Source organism: Hyla sarda, chromosome 3 (assembly GCF_029499605.1).
Source record: "Hyla sarda isolate aHylSar1 chromosome 3, aHylSar1.hap1, whole genome shotgun sequence".
NCBI lineage: Eukaryota > Metazoa > Chordata > Amphibia > Anura > Hylidae > Hyla > Hyla sarda.
The window spans coordinates 168,656,400-168,670,344 of NC_079191.1; the positions used below are offsets into that span (position 1 = coordinate 168,656,400).

General features: G+C 41.2%; 1 protein-coding gene across 6 annotated transcripts in view; it reads right to left on the reverse strand.

The window, feature by feature from the left end:
- Window positions 1-13,945, reverse strand: part of LPP (LIM domain containing preferred translocation partner in lipoma) — a 347,896-nt gene that overhangs the window by 122,264 nt on the left and 211,687 nt on the right. The window lies entirely within an intron of this gene.

Below are 13,945 nucleotides of genomic sequence, written 5' to 3' on the forward strand. Positions count from 1 at the left end.
GGCCCAAAGCCATGGGGCTGCCTGGCCACTGGATCTTTCCCCCTATGGGCATGGTGTCTCGAGGCAGTGGTTGCCGCCCGGTGCTACGCCAGTGTTAGGTTAGGCACCAACTCTGACTAGGTAGCCTTGACATGGCGAGTGGGCTTGTACTTTTTGATCAAAATGTACACTAACAACCTGTTCGTTTTTGAAATTATGCTGAGAAGCAAGTAGATAAAAATACATATTGTGGATGTACGGCTATGTTTCTCTATTTGTGTTTAAAAAAAGGCACAAACATGTTTGCCATTATTACCTAGTCATTTAGCTCAATGCCTGAATCTTGAACAGTAGCTTGGCCATTCATGAGAAAAAAATGTTAATGGGTCTGACCCTTGACTTATGACTAAACTGTGTGGGAAGCTATGCACATACCTAAAGATACATTGCATGTAGGAGAATACTGTCAATCACAATTATTAATTGTGCCATAAGCCCATAAGCAGTTCTTGTACATCCATGATTCCTATACTATTAGTGATTCTATTATACATTTCTATGAATCAATATGGATCTTGAATACATTTGTGATTCATGTGAAGAAATTTCTCTTTCAACTGCTTTATCACTAGCTTTTCGCATTCGCTAATAACTATATTACAGGAATGCATCATGCATTAAATGGGAGTCTGATGTACAGGGCTTGGCTTACAGCACTGAGCACTTGTGGGGGGAATCATCGGCGCTCCCATAGAAATGAATGGAGTGTGTGCTGTCTACCGGTAAACGACACGCTCCTCTGTGAGAGAGCCAGGGTCCTGTCCCTGAGATTGCGGGGGTCCCAGCGGTCGGATCAGCTACTTAGGGGATAATATAACATTTGCTGGAGCTTTTTTAAGGTAGGAATGGGGGAAGGTGTGTAATTCTGCTGCTTGGCACCACCTCTCTGGGCACTTGAGCTTGAAACAAAAACACATCTTATAAGCTTGCAAAAGGCCCCAACACATGGGTCATATTTGATTCATTGTCCTTTCAGTGATCCACCAATGTCTCCAGCTCATAGCATAATAAAGGGATGACAGACTCCTTTTCATTTTAGTTTCAGTAATAAAATATAAATGGATATAGAAACAAAATGTGGGAAATTTATAAAAACCTGTGCAGAGGAAATGTTGCCTGGTTGCCCATAGAACCCAGATTGCTTCTTTCATTTTCTGTAGACCTTTTGCCGGGTAGTCTAGGGCTCTGAAGTTGTCATAAAATTTAAAGGACATCTGCAGCAAAACACATCTTATCCCCTATCCACAGGATAGGGGATAAGTGTTTGATCTCCCATGCAGGAAGCATCCCAGCCTCAGCGTGACGTTGCGGCCGACACGCCTCCTCCACGTAGTTCTATGGGAGAGGCAGTGTTCCTGCCTCCCCGCCTCTCCCATAGAACTGTATGGGGAGGGGGGGGGGGGGGGGGGGTCGTACCGCCCCGTACATAGAGCAGCTATGCGGGGCCCCATTTGGGAGATCGCGGGGGGTCCCCCCCGCAATTAGACAATTATCCCTTATCCTGTGGATAGGGGATAAGTTGTCTTTTGCTGCAGATGTCCGTTAACCCCTTAAGGACACAGCCCATTTTGACCTTAAGGACACAGGCATTTTTTGCAAATCTGATCTCTGTCACTTTAAGCATTAATAACTCTGGGATGCTTTAACTTATGAATTTGATTCAGAGATAGTTTTTTTTATTGTGACATGCTACTTTATGTTAGTGGTAAATTTTTGATACTAGCATAATTTCATTGAAAAAATAGAAAATTAAGCATTTTTCTAACTTTAAAGCTCTCTGCTTTTGTAAGGAAAGTGGACATTCCAAATAAATTATATGTTGATTGACATATATAATATGTCTAGCTTGTGTTTGCATCATACAGTTGACATGTTTTTACTTTTTGAAGACATTAGAGGGTTTCAAAGTTTTGCAGCAATTTTCCAACAAAATTTCAAAATCTGAATTTTTCGGGGACCAATTTAGTTTTGAAGTGAATTTGAGGGTCTTTCTGTTAGAAATACCCCATAATGGACCCCATTATGAAAACTGCACTGCATAAAGTATTCAAAATGACATTCAGAAAGTTTGTTAACTCTTTAGGTGTTTCACAGGAATAGTGGAGGAGAAAATTCAAAATCTTCATTTTTTACACTAACATGTTCTTGTAGACCCATTTTTTTTATTTTTACAAGGGGTAACATTTTTTTACGTAATTTGTCTTAAGTATGGAAATACCTCATATGTGGATGTAAAGCGCCCTGCTGGCGCACTACAATGCTCAGAAGGGAAGGAGCGACAATGGTATTATGGAGAGCGAATTTTGCTGAAATTGTTTTTGGGGGGCATGCCACATTTAGGCCTCCATGGTGCCAGAACAGCAAAAAAAAAAAAAAAAAAAACACATGGCACTTTATTTGGGAAACTACACCCCTGAAGGAATGCAACAAGGGGTGTAGTGAGCCTTTACACCCCACAGGGTGAAATGGGGTTACACATTTTGGGAGGCTTTTTCTCCCAAACCTGTGAAACCTAGTGAAAATGAAAATCTTGGGGGTAATACCAATTTTTTTTTTTTTTTTACAAAAATGCAGAATTTTTCATTTTCACGGCCAACTTTAATGAAAATTTGTCAAACACTTGTGAAGTGTTTAGGCTCACTATACCCCTTGTTACTTTCCGTGAGGGGTGTAGTGTAAAATGGGGTCACATGTGGGTGTTTCTTTTTTGTGTTTATGTCAGAAACGCTGTAACGATCAGCCACCCCTGTGCAAATCACCTCAAATGTAAATGGTACGCTCTCACGCCTTGTTGCGTGCCCGCAGAGCACTTTATGTCCACATATGGGGTATTTCCGTACTTCGGAGAAATTGCATTAGAAATTGCATTGGGGGGTCTTTTTTTCCTTTTACCTCTTGTGAAAATGAAAAGTATAGAGCAACACCAGCATGTTTGTGTAAAAATGTTTCTTTTTTTACAATAACATGCTGGTGTAGACCCCAACTTTACCTTTTCATAAGGGATAAAAGGAGAAAAAGCCCCCCAAAATTTGTAACGTAATTTCTCCAGAGTACAGAAATACCTCATATGGGGCCCTAAACTGTTGCCTTTAAATACGATAGGGCTCCGAAGTGAGAGAGCACTATGCCCATTTAAGGCCTAAATTAGGGATTTGCATAGGGACGGACATGGCAGTGTTCCCCAAACAGGGTGCCTCCTTCTGTTGCAAAACTCCCAACATGCCTTGACATGTTGGAAACCGTGCCATACGAGGCGTTTTTCATTTTAATGGAGGGGGGGGGGGGGGTACAGTGTAAGGGTGTGTTTATGTAGTGTTTTACATTTTATTAGTGTAGTGTTTTTAGGGTACAGTCACATGGTCGGGTTCACAGAGAGTTTACCGCTGGGAGTTTGAGCTGTAGCAAATTTTCCACTGCAGCTCAAACTCCAAGCGGGAAACTCGTCGTAACCCCATGCCCGTTTGAATGTACCCAGTACAGTGCATGCTGGGAGTTGTAGTTTTGCAATAGCTGGAGGCACACTGGTTGCGAAAGACTGAGTTAGGTAACAAACCTTAACCCAATGTTTTGCAACCAGTGTGCCCTCAGCTGTTGCAAAACTATAACTCTCAGCATTCACTGACAGCCGAAGGGCATGCTGAGAATTGTGGGTATGCAACAGCTGGAGGCACAACTACAACTCTCAGCATGACCTTTGGCAGTCTGTGCATGCTGGGAGTTATAGTTATGCAACAGCTGGAGGCACATTTTTTCACAGAAAAATGTGCCTGCCACCATTTGTTGCATAACTCCCAGCATGCACAGAGAGTCAAAGGGCATGCTGGGAGTTGTAGTTGTTCCTCCAGCTGTTGCATAACTACAACTCCAAGCAAGCCCTTTGGCTCTGCATGCTGGGAGTTGTTGCTAAGCAACAGCAGGAGGCACACCGGCCTCACCTCCTGCTGCTGGATCCTGCCTCCGCTGCCACTCCTCTGGACCCGCCGGTAAGGTGACCCCTGCCCCTGGGTGATATGCTGGGTGGCTGCTGTTAGATAACAGCAGTCACCCCGGTCTGATCACCGTGTCTGGAGACACTGTGATCAAGGAACGCAGCGCTGTAAATGTACGGCGCTGCACGCTAAGTACCTCTTAGCAGCACTGTACATTTACGGCGCTCGTCCTTAAGGGGTTAAACATATCCTGTCGCAGAGGCCATCATTGAAAGAATACCTTAATTAACTTCCCTGTACATCCCACATAAGATGCCACTAGAGAAGAGAGCAGGAAAGAGGTCAGGTCACATTCACAAAAATGTATTTATTGCACAAAAACAAAGTAAAATATAAACAAATTTATTTAAAAACAATAACGTATCCAGGGGTTGTGCCCCTCTGCAGACTGAGTGAGACACACAATCTGAGGAAGAGGATATAACCCCTAAAATGTGTAAATGTTAAAAAAAAAAACGTATTCGCATTTTAGGGTAGGGTTATAGATGCCGTATTTTGCTGCTACATATTTTCCTACCCATTAAAGTCAATTTGTAGCAAAATCAGCTGCAGAAAATACGAGGCAGAATACATAGCAAAATAAGGCACGTGTGATCCTACTCTTACTCTTAATGGAGACCATGACATGGAGTCTATTTGGAGATCTTTGCAGGGCCGACATAAGAGTCTTCTTTCTTGCTCTCTACTCCATTGGTAAAGGCACCAGTTATGATCATCCCTGGCCAGGAGCGCAGCTTGACAGCCATCTTCGCACTACTAGTACACCAGATCTGTGGGAGACAGGCTCTTTATCTACCCACCTTAGGGGAGCGTTCATGTCCCCAAGGGAGGGCTTCTGCTGCTCTATACACATTAGCCTTAGACAATATCACATGTGGCGCTGTCCTCTTGTTTTGTCTTATTTTTTTCTTTCCAGGACAAACCAAGTGGAGGCAGAATTGTCTTCCTGTATTGGTTGTATAGTCAGTTCAGCAGGTTGTGTGTTTTATAGTAGCTGCAGTGAATGGGAGTCTGCGGTCCCAGAAATGTCACTAGATTAGTATAGTACAGGACATGGGACTTGGCATGTTGCCCCCCTCACTTTGTGTGGATGTTTTTTAAATGATGCCCTTTTGTATAAGCCACATAGTAACTGTCATGTCAACCATTTCCTTTAGTGGTCTATCACTTATTTCTAATGTGAAACTTCTGACACAGCGAAACCCAAACATTTTTGCCATAAAACAAGATGTGACATCCGTTCCTGTATAAAAAACAGCACAGTATTTACAAATATGATATGACAATTGAATGGTAAAAGATAAGGCTAATATTCCAGCATGAGTCAGCATAGGAACATAACACAAATGCTGACAAATTGAATACTCCCTGTAGGTCATCCATCCTTCCTATTCACAAACCGCACACTAAAGGGTAGGTCACACATGCCGTATTTTGCTGTTTATTGGCTGCTGTGCATTTTCCTAACCTGTGAAGTCAATGAATAGCAAAATATGCAGCTGATTTTGTTACCCATCGTCTTCAATGGGTAGGAAAATATGCAGCAGCAAAATACGGAGCTAGGCCTGGGATAGAATATGCCGGAAGCAGAACTCAAGTAGTAATGTCCCAGAAGAGCCTGGAATATGTTCACGGATGCCATCCAGCATAAACTATTTCTCATTGACTTTATAAGGAAAAACCTTTAGTGCCGTTTTTGGCTCGGTGGCAGTTTTTTTTTTTTTTTTATCGCAACACGCTCTGTTATTTCAAAGAAATTATGGCATTTTTTTCTCCCACATACTTCTACAGGTGGAAAAATGCAGATGTATGTGGCCATTTTTTCCATTCATTTCTTAATAGAAATCCTGTTTCGTCAATAGAAATCCTATATCAGAATCACATGACTTGTTTGAGAGAAACATCACATACTGCCTATACTAATACAAACTCATTTTTTTTGCATCATGGAGGAGAGATAAAATGGGGCAGTTTTTGTAGCTTTTTCTTTTGACAAAAAATAAAAAAATAAAAACAGCCAAACTATTTTATCTGTTCGTAGCCTTATGAAGGCCAAAGTTCATTGCACTACAATGCTGAAGTAGAGAAGTGGAAATTAAGATACTCATGTGAAAGGGTTGCAGATTCTTGAGTGTTGTCTTGCTGTCTGGCTAGTAGTGCCATTGTGCAAAAAAGATCATGAAAGGAACACAACAATTGGTGTAGAAAAGATGGCCTAAGTTTGATAGGAAAACTGTAACCCTATTGTCAAGCAGCTTGGAGGATTCAGACTCCTATGAGTATTTTATATGCCTAGAGTGGCCACCTGCAGGTCCATAGGCCTTTTTTCACGTAACTTCTGATAAACATTTTGACAAACAAGTTTCCAAAATTGCTGAGCTGAGGACCCGGCGTTGCCTGTTTTTTCCTTCCTAATCCTTGTTGGGGAGGAAAATAAACAAAGGAGGAAGCTTTTGACTTCATATCCCGTCCTCATATATTGTTGTCATATCCCAACCCCATATCCCGTCCTCATATCCTGTCCTCATATTCCGACCTCATATACCATCCTTATGTCCCATCCTCATATCCTGTCCTCAGGTGGGACTGATTTGTGATGAAGATATTGTAAGCTGAAAATAAAAGTGGCTTTGTGGGACTGGGCGTGATTTGCAAGCCAGACCGATGCACAAAAATGGTACAGAACAAAAGGGGTGGGGCTAAAACAGTGGGCGTATCTGAGAGATAGGGTGTGGCTTGCAGGCCAGACTAACACATTCACCAGGAGATGCAGAGCGGAGCTTATGGAGTAAGGTACTGGAAGTCCCATATACTTGCAAAAACCCATCTTTTATATAAGGGTGTCACGTGGAGATATATATATATCTCCATGTGGCATGTTTATGTATGATAAATAATTCTTGATGTTATTCGACCACACCAGTTCTAGATGAACAGGTGATTTTCGCGAATTACGACTGTGTAAAAACCGTCACTGTCTCTGTTATCTAATCAGAGGACCTGAGGAAGAGGGGTTCTTTTACTGGTCCGTTTTCAGTTAAGTTTATTAACCTCCTTGGAGAGCATGTGAAGATACATCTTACAGCTGTGCCCACAGCATCCTTGTTTCTACTGTTTCTGACCATCGGAAGGACGGGATCTAATGCCGGCTGCACTCCATACCTCCTAGCCACGCTGTTAGCTATAAGCGCATGATGGTGTTGTGCTCATAGTACAACACACAAAGGTGAGCATACCCAGTTACACCACAGAACCTGCTTCCATAAGGGAATAACGGCACATAGTTGCGCTTTTTCTGTTTTTTTCATTGTTTTGGATAACCCCTTTAAGGGTTAAATTAACTATCCTATATTTTAAGTGGACATATACAGTGGGGATCAAAAGTTTGGGCATCCCAAGTAAAAATTTGTATTAATGTGCATAAAGAATCCAAGGAAAGATGGAAAAATCTCCAAAAGGCATAAAATTACAGATTAGACAATCTTATAATATGACAACAAAAGTTAGATTTTATTTCCATCCTTTACACTTTCAAAATAACAGAAAACAAAAATATGGTGTCTGCAAAAGTTTGGGCACCCTGCAGAGTTAATATCTTGTACTGCCCCCTTTGGCAAGTATCACAGCTTGTAAATGCTTTTTGTAGCCAGCCAAGAGTCTTTCAATTCTTGTTTGAGGTATCTTTGGACATTCTTCCTTACAAAAGTCTTCCAGTTCTTTGAAATTTCTGGGCTGTCTGTCACACACTGCTCTTTTAAGGTCTATCCATAGATTTTCAATTATGTTGAGGTCAGGAGATTGTGAAGACCCTGGCAAAACCTTCAGTTTACGCCTCTTTATGTAATCCCCTATGGATTTTGAGGTGTGTTTAGGATCATTATCCATTTGTAGAAGCCATCCTCTCAAGTTAGCATCCAAAATTGCTGAAATTTTATTGAATCCATTTTTCGTTCTACTCGTGAGATGTTCCCTTTGCCACTGGCTGCAATACAACCCCAAAGAATGATTTGATCCACCCCCATTCTTAACAGTTGGACAGAGGTTCTTTTCATTAAATTCTGTTCCCCTTCTTCTCCAAACGTACCTTTGCTCATTCTGGCCAAAAAGTTCAACTTTAACCTCATCGGTCCACAAGACCTTGTTTCCAAAATGCTTCAGGCTTGTCTATAATGTTCATTTGCAAAGTTCAAAGTTCAGATTTTTGTGGTGAGGACGTAGAAGAGGTTTTCTTCTCATGACTCTTCCATTCCATGAAGACCATATTTGTACAAGTAACTCTTTATAGTGGAATAGTGTACCACAAATCCAGTGTCGGCCAGATCTTTCTGGAGGGATTGTGCAGTCAAATGTGGGTTTTGAATTGTTTTTCTCACAATCCTGCGAGCTGTTCTGTCTGATAATTTCTTGGTCTTCCAGATCTTGCTTTAAATTCCACTGTTCCTGATGACTGCCATTTCTTAATTACATTCCGAACAGAGGATATTGACATCTGTAAATGTTTTGCTATCTTCTTATATCCAGCTTTGGGAGCGGCAACTATTTTCAGTTTCAGATTTCTAGACAACTGCTTAGAAGAACCCATGGTGCTGATTGTTGGGGCAAGGTCAGATGAGTCAGGGCATTTAAAACCTTTGAGACTGACATCACCTCCTCTTCCCAGATGATGATTGAGAACAATCCATGACACTGGCAGGTCTCAGCTTTGCAAAGGGGGCAGTGCATGCTATAAATTCTGCAGGTTGCCCAAACTTTTTCAGGCGCCATTTTTTTGTTTTCTGTTATTTTGAAAGTGTAAATGATGGAAATAAAATCTAACTTTTGATGACATATTATAAGAATGTCAAAGCTGTAATTTGATGCCTTTTGGAGATTTTTCCATCTTTACTTGGCTTCTTTATGCACATATATACAAATTTTTACCTGGGGTGCCCAAACTTTTGATCCCCACTGTAAGTAACGCGACCAAATATTATCAAAATATCTCCAGCTGTTCGGAAGTAATGCAGTAACAAATATTTCGCATAGACTTGTATGGGACTTTAAACAAAAACCCCGACCCTGGCAAATGGGGGTGAGTAAGGGTTAAATTACCTATCCAATGTTTGTTTATGTCATAAAAGTAACATTTGTGCCAAGTTTCGTGTTTATATCTTTAGCACACACATATTGAGATATATATGTATATATTTCTGCACAACCTTTATTTCCCAATGCTAATCTCCTGATATTTAGCAGCTAACCATGCCTGTGACTACCAGTAAGAAAGGTTTATATGCTAGGTGACTAAAATCTACAACTACCATGCAGGGTGCTGGAGTGGATGGTACTGTTGTTTTGCAGAGGTACTGACTGAATTTGACCAATGGCAACATTTTAAAAAGAATGCATTTCTCTGCATGTTTTCAAGGGCACGCTCTGGCTACTCTGGTTTACAACCACACGTAACACAATGTTAGGTTCAATTGGAATTTAGACTTTGGACCCCAATAGGGACAGAAATAATGTCAGTGATGACAATTACTGTACAGCACTGGTTTTATAATTAAAAACAAATGAATAAAACAATGTATTGTTCTGAATACCTATGGGACCTTTTACTTATATGTCTACTAGGATCAGCGGTGGGAAGTCTACTACTAGCAAACTGCACAGACAGTCATTTTACATGAAAAAAATCATCTGGAATATCTATACAAATATTTTTCGCTCTATAAGCATCTGTATGTAGATACATAGTATATACGGTAGATAAGATCTGAAACAGGATCTGTCCAGACCACAACAAGAGTCAGAAAAAAACTGCTGTGTCAAGAAGTGATGTGTGTATTCAGTAACCTACAGCTTTCTGGAAAATGTACAAATGTTTATTTCTTTGTGTTCTAAGACAAATCATCTCCTCCTGTGTCTAGTCTTCCATTGATTCTTAAGCTGGTGAGATACACAGGTTGTATGTCGGCAACAATTATAAAGCCTTTCCCTTTTCAAGGAACTCACTTAGGAAAATGGCATCCACATGCCAACATCAGAATCAAAGCTTCAGAAGGAAAACAGCCAGGCGTTACATGATAAAAGTATCACATGATTTTTAATAAAAAATTTAAATAAAACTAAGGGAATAAATTGCCTATACTAATTCAAACGCCTATACAAATACAAAATATAAAAAAAAGGCCTATACTAATGCTTATACTAATACAAACTATTTGTGGAAAGAACACCACAAAAACTGCATCATAAGAGGAAAAACAGTGGGGACCGTTTATTGTGTAGTTTCTTTGACCATAAAACAAAAGTTGTGTCTGTTCCTAACCTCAAGAGGATGTCCTAGTTAGGGAAAGGGAAATTTTGGACCAAAACTGAAAATTTTGGCTGAGCTTGCTATATATATATATATATATATATATATATATATATATATATATATATATAGTTTATTTTACATTGTATTCCTTTTTTTGGGGATGTGACCAAAATCTGCAATTTTTGTGCATCCATTCACAGTGCAGGATCAGGAACAATTCAATAGTTCGGACAATTATGCACGCAGCGAAACCAAATGTTTTTTTTTTTTTTTTTATATGGAAAATAGGAAAAGGAGGGTGATTAAAACTTTTAATGTAGAAGGGGTTAATTGGTGTTTTTTAAACGTTTAACTTTTATTTTTATTTTTTACATTTTATTAGTCCCCTTAAAGGGCTTCCATAAAGTTCCATAACCCAAGAGTTCCAGAATTCCATTGATCCGTGTGATCTGCACTCATGAGGGTGAGCCTGGTCCAGCCAGGCTCAATCATATGAAGAGTCACGGACACCAGGAAAAGAGAGGTAAGCCCTGTGGCTACCTCCAATGGCACTGAGGGGGGCGATCCACCCCACTGGACCACCAGGGAGCATTAACATGTCCCTTTAGATCTAAGGGGTTAATAGACCGCCGTATGTTGGCTATTAGCAGTGGCCCCAGCTAAAAGAATTAGCAGGGGGCTTCCGGGTATGGTCGAACCAGTTGAATGACTGACATCGGAGCAATCTATAATGTCCGTCATTACAGGCAGATGTCAGCTGCTAATAGCAGCAGGCATCTCCAGTTTATGACACGGACCCGCGTCATGTCCGCTTACCTGACCCATGAGGTAGATGTATGTCATGGGTCGGGGAGGGGTTAAGCCATGCCCCCCGAAATTACCGGCGGAAAATTCAGTCAGCCGAAAATGACGAAAAGGGGATTTTCGGACAATAAATTTCAGCGGACGAAATTTTGGTGCCTTCCTAGTCCATATATATATATATATATATATATATATATATATACACACACACACATACAAAGGAGAATTGTGCCTTTGCAGTAAAATCAACTGATCTGGCATCTCTGCTGCAGAAATTCCGACGACCGCAGAAAGAGTGATCATGTCTATTTTTTCTACGGATTCTGCTCAGAAATGCACTACCGTCTATGAGTCGGAACATTTTTGAGCGGTCCTAGCGCACAACGGATTTTGGGGCGGGCATTCCGCATATTATAGGCCGTGTGAACCCAGCCATATTGTGATCAGCTACTACCATACTTAAGTCATGAGTGTATACACTATGTGTGGCCATACTCTAGGGATACTTTCACTTGTGATAGGAAAACAGACATCGAGGTTGCCCACATAATCCTAAAAACAGAACTGGATCAAAATCAGAAATTAAATTAGGTGAACTTTCGCAAAATCCACATGCAAAATGTGAATTTAAGTGTACCTGTCATTTGTAAAAACTTTATATATAATGTAGATAACAAAAGTATATGTTATCTACATTATATATAACGTTATGTATATTTTAGCAGAATGCTGTCCCTGCAGCTATTGCTTGTGTGTTTCAGCTGAGACAAAACATAGGAAGTGTGGGTGGGACAAGCAGGGCTCTGTGCAGGTTCCTGGCTTGTCGATCATCCTGCTGTGTGAGCAAGGAGTGTGTCAAAGAGCCCTGCTTGTCCTCAGTGCACAGAGCCCTTGCTTGTCCTCAGTGCACAGAGCCCTTGCTTGTCCTCAGTGCACAGAGCCCTTGCTTGTCCTCAGTGCACAGAGCCCTTGCTTGTCCTCAGTGCACAGAGCCCTTGCTTGTCCTCAGTGCACAGAGCCCTTGCTTGTCCTCAGTGCACAGAGCCCTTGCTTGTCCTCAGTGCACAGAGCCCTGCTTGTCCTCAGTGCACAGAGCCCTGCTTGTCCTCAGTGCACAGAGCCCTTGCTTGTCCTCAGTGCACAGAGCCCTTGCTTGTCCTCAGTGCACAGAGCCCTTGCTTGTCCTCAGTGCACAGAGCCCTTGCTTGTCCTCAGTGCACAGAGCCCTGCTTGTCCTCACTGCACAGAGCCCTGCTTGTCCTCACTGCACAGAGCCCTTGCTTGTCCTTCTTACTGCCGCGAAAATTCTGCCATGAGAACAGAGCTGCAGAATCCCATTGAAATCAATGGGACTCTGCTCCTGCAGAATGTCCATGTGGAAGAATCATGTGGAATTTTACACGGACATTCTGCAGTGTAAAGCCGGTCCTAGGCTACAGTGTGGCTTGTGCAATCCAATAATAAATGGTGCATGAGTTCAAAGTGACTAATAAACCTAATAAAACTAATGTTCACTACAGTAAATTATTTTACTTCTTAATATGCCAGCAAGTCCAGAATGTTATAGCATATTTTCTATAGCATGGGCTTCGTGAATTATATGCAAGTTTAAATCCAGGCTCTTGACTTATAAGAAATAGCTGGCAAAAGACGTGCACTTCTATGTGTTAATAAGTAAATCTGCTGCACAATCTGTTGCGTTTCCCGGTAATGGTCTTTTCTGTAGATTATCCAACATTTAACCTAATCAAGATGTTCTTTCCCAGCATTACTGTACATTCACAGGCGGCTTCGTACAATTACTTGTCTTGGCTTCAGATTCTTTCAAACATTCTCAGCTGATTTCATCAAGGTCTGTCCAAGCACAGGGAACAGCATCATGCACATCAATGTGGGAGCTTAGTGCCGTTTAACAGACAGCCTGCAGTCCTAGACAGATTTATTTCTCTATACCAAGATTCTCCTTTCAGGACTATTTTTTTCCCCACATTCAAGTTAAGGTGGCGTGAATGGTTTTCATTTTGTGTTAGCCCTAACCACATTCCACCCATATAACAAGCATCGTACATAATCCATGTTAAGAAAAGTAAGGAGACTTTGTTCTGAAGAAACTATTACAATGCGATATGTATATAAATCTGTCTTTCAGAATGGCTTAATTGGCTCAGGTTCAGTTCAATGGCTACAGCACGTAGACAGGATCTGCTGAACAACTAGGCACCTGTCAATGTGCCCAAAACGGTAAAGAATCTTGCAGGTATCTGTTACTTCATCGTCATTTGTAAAATAGGCGTCTTATTTGGTATTTCATTAAGACACTGGTAGCAGTAAATTCAGACCCCGCAAACAATGATTCTGCCTAGAAATTAATTAAAAAAACAACACGGGGTAGGAGGCATCTGGCAAAAGCCAAAATTGTTAAAGGGGTAAGTCTGCTCAAGATATGAGGCCGATTCACCCACATCAGACAGGCAAGGTAGGATTTAGCAAGGGTAAGTAACAACTGGGAGAGATTAGGATAGAAAACCAGTGTAAATAGGCACTGTCACAATGAGCAAGATAAGATATATTTAATCATCCCAAGCAATCTCGTAGCCCTGGATTTACCCTGAAACTGGTGAGATCAGTCGAAATGCCGGAAGTCCCATAGACTTGTATAGGGTTTCAAGCTTCCAACGCCTAATCACATCAGTCTCAGGGCAAGTCTAATGCTGTGAGAATGTCCGGGACATTTAAACATAATCTACGTGTGTCCCTCCCTGATAAAGCCAGTGGAAGCATAAAAATATGAAATGAGATCTGCAAAATCATA